The sequence below is a fragment of the Danio aesculapii genome, chromosome 22, assembly GCF_903798145.1.
Source record: "Danio aesculapii chromosome 22, fDanAes4.1, whole genome shotgun sequence".
NCBI lineage: Eukaryota > Metazoa > Chordata > Actinopteri > Cypriniformes > Danionidae > Danio > Danio aesculapii.
In genome coordinates this window covers 36,189,455-36,203,145 of record NC_079456.1, presented here as the reverse complement: position 1 = coordinate 36,203,145, position 13,691 = coordinate 36,189,455, and the positions used below count along the sequence as shown (strand labels likewise).

General features: G+C 39.3%; 1 protein-coding gene across 1 annotated transcript in view; it reads right to left on the bottom strand.

The window, feature by feature from the left end:
* LOC130215721 (uncharacterized) overlaps positions 1–13,691 on the bottom strand; it is a 208,710-nt gene that overhangs the window by 88,724 nt on the left and 106,295 nt on the right. The window lies entirely within an intron of this gene.

The window sequence follows — 13,691 nt, the reverse complement described above, 5'->3', positions numbered from 1 at the left end:
GTACCACATTAAATTTCTTTTGAATAAATGTATCAGCCTGCCAAATGAACAGAAATCAAACATAATTGGAATTAAATGCACAGACCAATCAAGAATACAGCTGAAATGTTGTGCCAAGATTGTGGATTGATTGTCCAGATGCTAGTTTTGTGCTCATGTTCGGTCGTTTTCTTTAATATCGAGTATCTGGATACTGAACTCTTTACCTTTTAAACCTTTTAAGGCCAAAATGCCATAAAGAACTGTTAAATAGTGCTCTATTTCATGCTTCTCTAATGCCAAGAAGACTTTTATAATCTAAAATCCTACGGTAAAAGCAAACATATAAATTGAACTTGATGCACTGTGCAACAATGTCCGCTTTAAACCTTTTATGCGCTGTATAGTGCAGTAACTTAATATTGTGCCAAACTAATTTCATTATTGATGATGTCTGCTATCTGCTCCGTGTTTTTCTGTTGTTTGGTAGCTTTTGAATGTGAAACATGAGCAGATTACATCAAGAAAACATCTGTCGCATAAAAGATCATATGCATATGAATGAAAAATAAACAGCACTGGGCTTACATTTCACTGATGGCGTTTCTTTTAATGTGTAGACCTGCTGTTAATATCGCTAATAATATATAAAGATGAACTATATCGATCTAAACAACCTGACAAAAGTCTTGTTACCTATCATGTAGTAACTTGACTTCTAGTTGATCATTTGGTATCAGAAGTGGCTTATATGAAAGGTAAAGGCCTCTAGATGACGCTTATTTGAGCACAATAAAATATGATCATGCCTTGATTATTAATGATTTGATTAGGACAGTAAGGTCTGACTCTGCTTAGACTAAAGTCTGCTCACTGAACCTTCAATAATGTCCAGTATAGAATATGTGCTCATGCTGCAGTGGAAACAGAATGAATATTGTGTCTGACTCCATCATGAGCTTGGAGGACTGCATCCATACATCTCTGACATGACTCAAATCACTGATTAATAAAGTCATCTGGAATGGCAAAGAAAGCCTTCTTGCAGGACTCCCTGAGTTCATCAAGAGTCTTTGTGTTCATCTTCAACGCCTCCTCCTTCATCTTACCCCAGACGTGCTCAATAATGTTCATATCTGATGACTGGTCTGGCCAATCCTGGAGCACCTTGACCTTCTTTGCTTTCAGGAGCTTTGATGTGAAGTATGAGAAGGAGCGCTATCCTGCTGAAGAATTTGCCGTCTTCAGTGGTTTGTAATGTAATGAGCAGCATGAATGTCTTGATACCTCAGGCTGTTGATGTTGATTTCTCGCACGCCCCCATACTGAATGTAAGCTCAAACCATGATTTTTCCTTCACCAAACTTGACTGATTTCTGTGAGAATCTTGGGTCCATGCTGATTCCTGTAGGTCTGCAGTATTTGTGATGATTGTGATGCAGTTCAACAGATGTTATTTGCCTCAGATGATGTTAATGTTGTCATCAGATGTTAAAAAGTTGTTATTTGTTGCTCTTACAACTGGGATCGAAGACAAGACTTTTTGAGACTTATATATTATAAACAAACATATTGGGTCAAATATGATTTATTTTTTAATGAATGTGAGAAAATGTAACAAGATATATAACAGCGCTGCATTGAAATATCATAAGAAACATAGTAACAAAAAGACGGGAGAAGAAGATAATATTGGTATTTTATTGTTTTGTATTTTAATTGGGGGAAAATCCTCGATCATTAAGAAATAAAATCATGATACATTTTAAGAAATGTGTTGTCCTTTTTATTATCAAGAGATTCACGTTGAGCAAAATCTCAGCAAGGAAATCAATGTCTTAAACTTATTTCTGTGTATAAAATATCTACACAAAATGTTCGATAGCGTGAAGATCTCGAGCAGAAAAGTACAGAGATGCATGTTTCATTAATAAATTTTAAACATATTTAGTCATGGAAGATAAAAAAGAGACTTTAAGAAAGCACACAAGTTAGATTTATCAAAAATAAGTAGCAACGTTTGTTGGATATATTGTGCCAAATGTATTTCTTGTTTTATTAGGGTATGCAGAACTACTCAGGTAACAAAAATAGTCCCAGGTATCAGTTTATCATCGTTTTATATCTGCTGAGATATTATTAAATAATAAAACAACTATCCAATAAAACACCGGGTTAAAGAAAAGGGTAAGAAAAATAGAGTACTGTAGGAATTAATCTTTAGAATAACCAATCACAATACATCTGTTTACCACTAGATAGCGCTGCTACCAAACAAAAGACAAAGCAGATCCATGACTTTGCTTTATGTCTTATTATTACACATCTGTGGTGTGGCAAGCATTATGATCGGTCCATGTCATTTATCTATCTCGCGCAATGTCTTAAAGGCTAAACAAAACGTTCAAGAGGGTTGCCAGGTTTTGCAAAAATAGCCCACACTAAACTGATCAAAGCTCGTAATATGCCACTTTCCATTTGTAAAATACATATTGTAGATCACTGTATGCATTACACACAACTTCTTCTTTGAATGTGTGTGTATATTAGCAACTATAAACATTCTGTTATCTTATAAAGTAACACTTTAAGATTGACTGTTTCTCATGTCATGAGGATGGCCGTCATGTTAAAATGCCGGCAATAAATGCGGAATAACTGGCAGAATTAAGTGAATTAATGTGTTTAAATAATTACTGATTAACCAATGTAATTAATTAGTTAAAATGATTCAGTGAATTGTAAATCGGTAGACTCATTAGCCTATGGGTCATTATTACTATAAGGTGCTTTTGATGTAACAAGATTGCATCAGTCCTGTATGAACGTAATGAAACATATTTATATATTTTTATATATTCTTAATTACTTGTGATTTTTAAAGAGCACTTAAATGGATAATTGACCCAAAAATGTATATTCTGGGGTAATTTCCCTACTGAAAAATCCAGCTTAAACCAGCCTAGGCTGGTTGGCTGGTTTTAGCTGGTTGACCAGCCTGGTTTTAGAGGGGTTTTGGCCATTTCCAGGCTGGTTTCCAGCCATTTCCAGCCTGGCTCCCAGCCAAAATAAGCTATGTCCATCTTAAACCAGGCTGGTCAAGCTGGTTTTAGCTGGATTTAGCTGGTCATTTTCCAGCCTGACCAGCTAAGACCAGGCTGGAAAAGGCTGGTAACCAGCCTGGAAATGGCCAAAACCCCTCTAAAACCAGGCTGGTCATCCAGCTAAAACTAGCCAACCAGCCTAGGCTGGTTTAAGCTGGATTTTTCAGCAGGGTTGTGCTATTCTCAGGTCTGAAATGTACTTGCGGTGGTAGCCGGATTAAAACCAGCCTGATCTCACGAGGAAACGTAAGTATTTTACGTTTTGTCAGTTTAGTGGCTAATTCAGTTCAGTTGTACGAAATTGTACGATTTTAAAAAGGAGGCGTGGCACCTAACCCCACCCCTAAACCCAACCGTCATTGGGGGATGAGCAAATCGTACTAAATTGTACAAATTAGATCGTACGAATTCGTATGAATTAGCCACTAAATCAAAAAGTTACAAATTTCCGTGAGATTGTGTTGGTTTGTCTGCTTGCAACACAACCGTATACACAATTAATGCAGTATGTCAACGTCTTTAAAGATTTTGTGCAATTAAAATATGGTTTTATAGGTGTCATATTAGTATGTTAGTCTTTAGGATATCTATAGGTACAGAGTTCTCCAAACCGCCAACTTATCCAGCATATGTTTGTCACTCGACACTCGAATACCCTGTCAGAAGTCTAGTGGCTGGGAATGAGCTTTTTACAGTGTCTGCTATAATGTTAATGTTGTTTTGGTGTGTTTATATTGATGAATATGGCCACGGTGTAAATGCACAGTACAGTTACGAGCTTATAGCCAAATTAGATCGATATGATAACATAATATATGCCGTCAGTGATTCCCTGAAGATAAATACCAAAACGATAACACAGTGGAATCACTACAGCAGTCGCCATTGTCGATCGCATATGAAGCAAGAGATCAGGATGACGTGATTGTGTGTACAGGTGCCGTAGTGGTGTCCCATTTCTTAGAGGTAAATTTTGAAGCCCTTCCTCTTCACAGTCTGTTTCAAGGGGCAAGGGGAAGGGGTAAGGGTACAAAAATAGAATTGCGATTGGGCCTTAGAGGTAAATTTGAAAGCCCTTGCACTTCACACCCTGTTTCAAGGCGAAGGGGTGGAGGTACAACAGTAGAATTGGGATTGGGCCTAAGTGTGAACTCTTGAAGTAGTTTGAACAAACAGCAAAATAATATTGTGTGTACGCCGTTAAAAATCTATTTGTATGACACTTTGTATAACCTGCATTGTACATTAGATGTCTCCCCACTTCAAAAAATACAGAAAGGTGTTTATGTCAGTCAAGTTTTAATCATGCCGCAGCAGAACTGGTGGATAAATTAATAATTCAGCTCCACAAAGGCTTTGATCTTTGCCTCGTGTACGGTCCGCAACAGCTGCTCAGTAATCGTCTCTGGAACACTCAGAAGTGCGAATGCTAAAAAGATATCGAAAGCCTTGAATCATAAACCCTGTCTGTAAATCCTCTTGACATTTGAAAATGCTACACCATCAGCAATCATCCTGTGGAATGGGAGAATGCACTCGCCGTCTGCGTTTTGTCCTGACTGAAATATTAATGTTGTTTTGCTGCAAAAAAAAGTTAGAAAAGTAAATTGCTTTATGAGGCTTATATGAAAAAGTTGAGACACCCTATGGGATTCTGGTGTTTTTATTTAAGGACATTGATCTGATCTTTGGCAAGTCTTAAAATTTGAAAAGTACAATTTTAGATGGACGACGTCATATAGCATTAGTTAAAAACAAATCAGGCACTGCTAATCAAATTGTCACGATCACCAGCGATCATAACTCCCAGATCGCTGGATACAATAACCTATGGACTACAAATCTGCCATTCATGGACTACATATTCATACATGCAATCCGTTCACACACACACATGCTTCCTCATTTACACTGATTAGACTCCCACAGCTGATGCAGCTTCTGGACTAATTACACACACTACTTTACAGCACACACACTCACTTCCTGGCAGAGTCTTGTTATCTGTAAAGTGACATTACAACGCGTTTCCCCTAGTCTAGTTTCTCCGTGTTTTGATCTTTGCCTTGTTTACTTTTCTCCTTGTCTGCTGCCTGCCTTCTGACCTCTCGCCTGACACCTTTGACCACGATTCTGGACTGCCTTTATAGATCTGTTTGCACCTGTGTTGAACTTAGCTTGCCTGACTTCGATTAAACCTGCACTTGGATCCGAACTTCAGTTGTCTGTGTCACTCCCAGTGTTACACTAATGCTTTAAAGAGATGATTGTTCACCTAAAAGTGACAATTACCTCATTATTTACTCTCCCTCCAACGCTATCTCACAGCAATTCATAATTTTTTGATTTAGTGGCTAATTCGTATACATTTGAACGATCTTATTTGCACATTTTAGTATGATTTACTCATCTCCCAATGATGGTTGGGTTTAGGGGTGTGGTTTGGTGTCACGCCTCCTTTAAAGAATAGTACATTTCAATACGAACTCGTATGAATTTGTACAAATTAGCCACTAAACTGACAAAACATAAAATATTTACGTTGTGAGATCAGGCTGCTCTCTCATGTGGTTTTAATGTGTAGTTTCTTTCTTCTGTTGTACACAAAAGAAGATATCTTAAAAAATGTTGGTTTATGGTATCCATTGGCTTCCATAGTAGGAAAAAAATGCCATAAAAGTCAATGGGTACCATCAACCATCAATTTTCTAAATAACTTCTGTTCAGACGAAAGAAACTCAAATAGATTTTGAACAAATTGAAGGGTGAGTAAATGATGACAGCGATTTCATTTTCAGAGGTTTCATAACTGCAGGTCTGGAAGAAAATGACCCTCCCAGCACGCACAGGACGTCAACATGACGTAAGATTGACGTTGTACCCCAACGTCATAGGGACGCTGCATTTTGTTTGGAAATAAAATATGGGTTGACGTCAGACCCAACGTCAATGTCTAGCATCCAACCTAAAATTAACCAAATATCAACGTCTAATGATGTTACAGCTTAACGTGTGGGTCAGTTTGGTCTATCAGATGTTGGATTTTGGTTGCCACACCTGACATAAATGTCAGTATTTGTCGTCAATATGACGTTGGTTTAAGATGTTGGCTCGACGTTGGATTTTAGTCATTTTCCAACACAACCTAAAATCAACCAAATATCAATGTCTTTTCGTAACTTGTCAGACCGACGTCAATGTCCAATGTCCAACCTAAAATCAACCAAATATTTATGCCTAATGATGTTACAGCTTGACGTTGTGTAGACGTTATCACTATGACATCTATCAGACGTTGGATTTTGGTTGCCACTCCTGATGAATAAATATCAGTATTTGACGTCAATATGACGTTGGTTTAAGATGTTGGCTTGATGTTGGATTTTGGTCACTTTTCAACACAACCTAAAATCAACGTCATGTCGTTATTGGACATCAAAATAACGTTGTTTTGATGCTGGCTAGACATTGAATTTTGGTCACCTGATGTCACAACCTAAATCTAACCTGATGTTAACCTTTTATGACATTCTGTGCCTGCTGGGAATTCTGGCGTTTTCATATCAGGACATTGATCTGATCTTTGGCATATCTTTAGATGAAGGAAATCATATAGTATTATCAGGCTCTGCTAATCAAATGCCTTAAAAATTAGACCAATTAATCTACCTTTAATGCTATCTCACCCCAATTTCTTAACTTGTCAGACGGAAGTATATGTTCAACGTCCAACCTAAAATCAACCAAATAACCAAACTTGTGTAGATGTTAGCACTATGACCTCAATCAGACTTTGGATTTTGGTTGCCATACCTGAAGAATAAATGTCAGTATTTGATGTCAATATGACGTAAGTTTAAGATGTTGGCTCGACATTTTGATCACTTTTCCACACAATCTAAAATCAAACAAATAATGTCATTTGATATCATTGTTGGACGTCAAAATAACGTTGTCCATAGACGCTGACTAGACATTGGTATTTGGACGCCTGACATCATGACCTACATCTACCCTAATATTAAAGTCTTATGATGTTGTGTGATTGCTGGCCAATCAGCAGCAAATCTACAACACAACAACAGAAGAAGGAGAAAACAGAAAACATCAAGGTGTCTAATAGGCGAGTCAAAGTCCAGAGCTCATCCTGACTGAAATGCAGAAAACTTCATAACTCCTCCAGAATGATCTAAGAGAGAGAGATCATTGCTGCTTCCATCTCTATGAATGGGGAAACATCCGATTCTCTAAAACTGTTTGGCAAGCTCATGATTAAATTTCATATTTGGGAGCACCAGTGGAATTCAACAACAATTTCAACAACCTTCAACAACCTCATTGAAATACCATCCTGTCAATCAAACTCCAAATACCATAAGAATCAATAACTTGCATGTAACACATTATCAACCTTGAATAATGAAGCATCCGTTTACTCTTGTCTTTAAAAGTACTGCAATTTCTTACTTACTCCTGATGGTAAATCTCCTAAAATGACAGCATCTTCTTTGTTTATCAAGATTTGTATCCTATCATCCTCCATTCTGAGATGCTCATCCCTATTAAACACTGATCACACATGGTTTTTGATCATTTGCATTGTATAAAGTGCGTCAGAATTATTAAATGACTTGATTTGACCATTAGGGCTCTTGTAGAGTCCATGTCCCAATGCTGGTAGCACATGGAGGACCTACAGGGTATTTGGCAGGCGCTCTTAACATTTTGGCTTATCAACATGCAGATACTTTGTCAGGACACTTTAAGAAGCAAATAGTTGGTTGTATATTGACAAATATCGGCAGAAATATTGTGAGGGACACAAAGATCCTGCTGAAATGGATCCACTTACCCTCCATCGACTGGGATGCAGCGAGTCTGATATAATTTCCTGGTCATCTAACAGCGACGTGGCACACATTATCCCAGCGCCAGATCGCAAATACTTCTGTTTTGATATATTGCAACCATTATTGACTGTACAATCTGGGACGTCCTGCCTAGAGCCAGATTGCAGCTGGCAGGCCAAAGTTATTATGAGCTCCTAATGAGTCCCGGCTGAGGCTGAGAAGAGGCTCGAAGACTGGAGTTAAGGCTTGATGAGGACTGATATTGGACGCTTGGACAATTGCCTGTTTCTTGTGCTCTCTGGAGCCGAAGGACTGTTCCTGCTGCGATGCGAATGACCAGTCATTAAACGGACAAAGTACAGACAAGAAATCGAGGTAATTCTCTGGGTTTGGTCTTTTTGGAGAGAGAAGAACTTGGAGTGTTTTTAGAAAAATAATGTGAAGAATTCGCTATGAAGAGCAGGCCAACATCATACATCGACAGAGAAGGAAAGGGCTAATTAACTGACGGAACTCAACATCATTGCATATTTCCTTTATTCTCCCTGAGGATAAACTTATTGGTAATTTCATCAGTTTTACAGATTTTCCTTCGGTTTCATTGCTTAAAAATGGTTTTATCAATTATAGTCCCCGCCAGAAATAAGTACAGCCTGACGGATTTCTCAGAAAACACCCATCGAGCTTTTAAATCAATACTTTCTACTGGATCCCATACGATGAGACTAAGCATGCACATAACTTTCTTTGACTAGTTTTCTGAGTACCTGGAGATTGGTACTCGCACCGTTCATAGCACAGCCACCCGGTCATATTCATATATAACATTTTCAAATATATGTTGTAAATATGTTAATATATGACATACGTTTTATATCTTTGAAATCTAAACTATGAATCTAATTTCAGAAGTTCACACTTAGCTGATAATTGTTAATAAAGCTTGTTTTGGCATGCTATCCTTGGAGAGAGCCCTGAGCTCATAAGATCCTCGAGCCCGGTGCTCCCTCCCGTTTGCAAGGCGAGAGGGGAGTTTGAGCTCAGGTAGATCTGGAGAACTCCCCTGCTGTAGTAGCTAATGAACAGATAGTGGTTGCTCTTAAGAGATAACTACTTACTAGGAGCATGTCTATGGTGCCGATTTGGATTAGTCAATTAACTTAAGTTGCATGTTTTTGGATGGTGGGAGAAAACCGGGAAACCCGCTGAAAACCCTTGTGAGCGTGGGTATAGACTAGAACCAGTGACGTTCTTGCTGTAAGGCAAAAGTGCTAACCATTGGACCATCGTGCCACCCATCTAGGAAAGGAGGAGGAGCAGGGGTAGAAGGGGGAATTCTTTAAAACGAAGATGGCTGTTATATGGAACTTATTTATAGAGGTTTAGGTAATCGTCTGATTGGTGAATCATAAATTAAATAATGCGGGACCAGCCGCAAGCAATCATAAGCACGAGATCCTCTCGAAATTAGTTTATAAATAAACTTCACAAAGTGAGCCTTGTCAAGTATGGTGGTACTCATACTTGTAATTGGTCCTATGCTTTTAACCCAGGGGTGTCCAAAAGGTGTCCTTAGTCCTGTAGGGCCGGTGCACTGCTGAGTTTAGCTCCAACTTGCTTCAACACACCTGTCAGGAAGTTTCTTGTAGATCTAGTAAGAGCTTGAATAGCTGGTTCAAGTGTATTTGATTCGGGTCGGAGTTAAGCTCTCCAGGACACCAGCCCTCCAGGACTGAGTTTGTACACCCCTGTTTTAACCCATCCAAGAGCACACAGACACACACTGTAAGCATACATCCGGAGCTGTGGGCAGCAATTGCAATTAGAGGTTATGTGCCTCAAGTAGGTATCGCTGCAGCCTAGAAACCTCCAAGTGGGAAGGATTATACCGCAAGTAGGTTGGGTGACCTCCAAGTAGGAGGGACTTACACCACAAGTAGGCTGGATATAGGTGGTGTAGGTGGAGTAGACGTTAATAAAACACATCAGGTTGCTGTGAGGGTGGGTTTTATGGTTGGGGTAAGTGAAGACGTAAATAAAACATGGCAGGTTACTGTGAGGTTGAGTTTAGTATTGGGGTAGGTGTAGACATTCATGAAGCACAATGTTGGACACTGCGTCATGTACAAGACATTAAATAAATAAAAACTCCAGGCTTGTACAGCCCGCTTGGAGCTCAAGTCCTACCCACTTGTAGCTCTAATCCTACCCACTTGGAGTTGGTTCCAACCTCCATTTATACCAACACAGGCTAATTGTGGATAAGTAACCATCTACATTTCTGCAAAGTGCAAAATATCTACGAGCCTAGGTTGGGTTTCAGTCACCCGATACTGCATTTTTGCAGCAGCGAACCCACGTAAAAAAGTGCAGTTTTGAAAATACCTGTGTTCATGTGGACAGGGCCTCATATTACCGGTAATCAGGAGTGAAACAACTAGTACCGCCAAAAAACAACTGTGACCTAAAAGCGACAAGGCTCCCAATTCTATTTACAACAACAAATAGAAGAAGACACCATAAAACAGCACTCTGAAAAAAACATTTACAGGTGTAGATCACAGACAGCCTGTCACTTTAGTAGGTACACCTTACTAGTACCGGGTTGGACCCCCTTTTACCATAAGAACTGCCTTTATCCTTCATGGCCTAGATTCAACAAGGTACTGGAACTATTCCTCAGTGATTTTGGTCCATATTGACCTGATAGCATCATGCAGTTGCTGCTGATTTGTTGTCTGCACATCCATGATCCATGAAGGTGCTCTACTGGATTTAACTCTGTTGACTGTGGATGCCATTTGAGTACAGTGAACTCATTGTCATGTTCAAGAAACCAGTCTGAGATGATTCACACTTTATGACATGGTGCGTTATCTGGAAGTAGCCATCAGAAGATGGAGACACTGTGGTCATAAAGGGATGGACATGATCAGCAACAATACTCAGGTAGGCTGTGGCGTTGACACGATGCTCAATTGGTACTAATGGGCCCAAAGTGTGCCAAGACAATATCCCCACCACCATTACACCACCCCCACCAGCCTGAACCGCTGATATAAGGCAGGATGGATCCATGCTTGATGTTGTTGACGCCAGATTCTGACCTGACCTGACTGCCGCTCACTGGATATTTCCTCTTTTTCAGATCATTCTCTGTAAACCCTAGAGATGGTTGTGCGTGAAAATCCCAGTAGATCAGCAGTTTCTGAAATACTCAGACCAGCCCGACTGACACCAACAACCATGCTACATTCAAAGTCACTTAAATCCCCTTTCTTCCCCATTCTGATGCTCAGTATTGACCATGTCTACATGCCTAAATGCATTGAGTTGCTGCTATGTGATTGGCTGGTTTTGCGTTAATGAACGGTTGGACAGGTGTACCTAATAAAGTGGCCGTTTTAGACACACATATTCTTCTACCCTCTTCAGAAATGTGTATAAAAGACAAATCCGAGCACATTGACTCATTTCTGACACCTGCGCCAGTCCTGTATGTTGTACAAACACAGATAGAGCAACAGCAGGACATGCGCTTCATTGCCAGGATATTTATTACATCATCAGGGTGAGCGCTGGGGAAATGAGCGGGTTTTGTGTCATTGTGCTTCAGTCAGTTTGGAGTTCATGAAGTCTGGGGCATCTGGTCATTTTGTGTGTGTGTGTGTGAGAGAGAGAGAAAGAGAGTGAGTGTGTGCATGCCTGTGATTTAAGAGTATGCAAGAGAGTGCGTTTGAAATGAGTGAGTGAGTGTGTGCATGTGTGTGTGTGTGTACATGTGTGTTTGTGTGTGTTGTGGTTTGTGCATGTGTATATGTCTCTCTATCTGTGACTATCTCTCTCTCTCTGTGTTTGAGTGTGTGTTTGTGTGTGTTCTCCCAGAGCGTCTGCACTCGCTGACAGACTGATGGATGTCTATTGTTCTGCTGCTCAATTGAAGGAAGAATCACAATCCTCCTGTTTAGTTTTTCCCTCACTGTACATCCGTTCCTCTCTTCACGCCTCGCTGTTCTTCCTTCAGTTTATTGCAGCCCGCAGACGATCGTCTCTCACACACGCAAACCTGCAGAGACGCGGCTTTATTTCACTTGGCTTTCAGGATTTGTTGTACTTAAGAAAACACGGTGTCTTAGTAGCACTAATGCCTCACAGCAAGAAGGTCACTGGTTCGAGTCTCAGCTAGGTCAGTTGGTGTTTCTGTGTGGAGTTTGCTTGTTCTCCGTGGGTTTCCTCCGGGTGCTCCAGTTTCCCGCACAGTCCAAACACATGCGCTGTAGATGAATTGAATAAGCTAAGCTAGCCGTAGTGTCAATGAGTGTGTATGGATGTTTCCCAGTACTGGGTTGCAGCTGGAAGGGCATCCGCTGTGTAAAACAAGCTGGATAAGTTGGCGGTTCATTCCCCCCTGATGAATAAAAGAACTAAGCTAAAGGAAAATGAATGAATATATTTAGTTTGGTCACATTTACATTAAATATGATAACCGACAAACAAAAGTGTGTATTTAACATGCAACAACCGATGTGTGTTTTTACACATCATTGTTGCAGCTTGTTATACTTGCTATGGAAAAATAAAATAAGGACACCACTTGAACAATTCTCAAGTTTCATTGGATTTACAATTTACTCAGAATGCACACAATATCATGAGATGTAACTAATATCAGGTTAGATGTAGGTCGTGATGTCAGGTGACCAAAATTCAATGTCTAGCCAGCGTCTAAGGACAACGTTATTTTGACTTACAATAACGACATCAAATGACGTTGATATTTGGTTGATTTTAGGTTGTGTGGTAAAGTGACCAAAGTCCAACGTCGAGCCAACATCTTTAAACCAGCGTCATATTGACGTCAAATACTGATATTTATTCATTCGGTATGGCAACCAAAATCCAACGTCTGATAGACGTCATATTTGTAACGTCCACACAACGTCAAGCAGTGACATCATTAATGTTGATATTTTGTTGAATTTAGGTTGGACGTTGGACATTGACGTCGGTCTGACATTGAGTTTTGATGTCAACCTGATTTTCATTTCCAAACAAAATGCAACGTCCCCACGACATTGGGGTACAACGTCAGTTTGACATCATGTTGACGTCCTGTGCGTGCTGGGTATACTTATTTAGATTTCTTTTACTCAAATACACATAGTATAAATTGTAAAAAATAAAAAAAGAGGACATTTTAAGTTAAATTAAACTGTAAGTACACAAAAAAATACTTTTGCTGCTTGTTCAAACTACTTATTTAATATGAGTTGAACCAACACAATTCCCACATTTCTTTTTGATTTATGTTCAATCCACTTAAATTAGTTAAGTTAACCTAATCAATCTGTATTGGGACAACATGAAGGAATTTTATGGAACCCTACATTTTTTTTTCCAGTGTACACACACACACACACACACACACACACACACACACACACACGCACACGCACACGCACACACACACACACACACACACACGCGCGCACACACACACGCACACACACACACACACACACAGTTCAACATTTGAAGAATAAAAATAAACTTTGATAAACTTTTTTATCCCCTTCAAAATTATTATTATTATTATTTTTTAGCTATGTTTCCTAGACAGGTTTAAATTCACTTTTAGACACACACAAAATAAAAGTTTTACTTAAGAAAAGTTAAAAAAATTATTATTTGGTGGAGTTACCCTGAATAATATGAATATCCCTTTGATGCCTATGTTTTAGCCGTATTTAACCAGAAA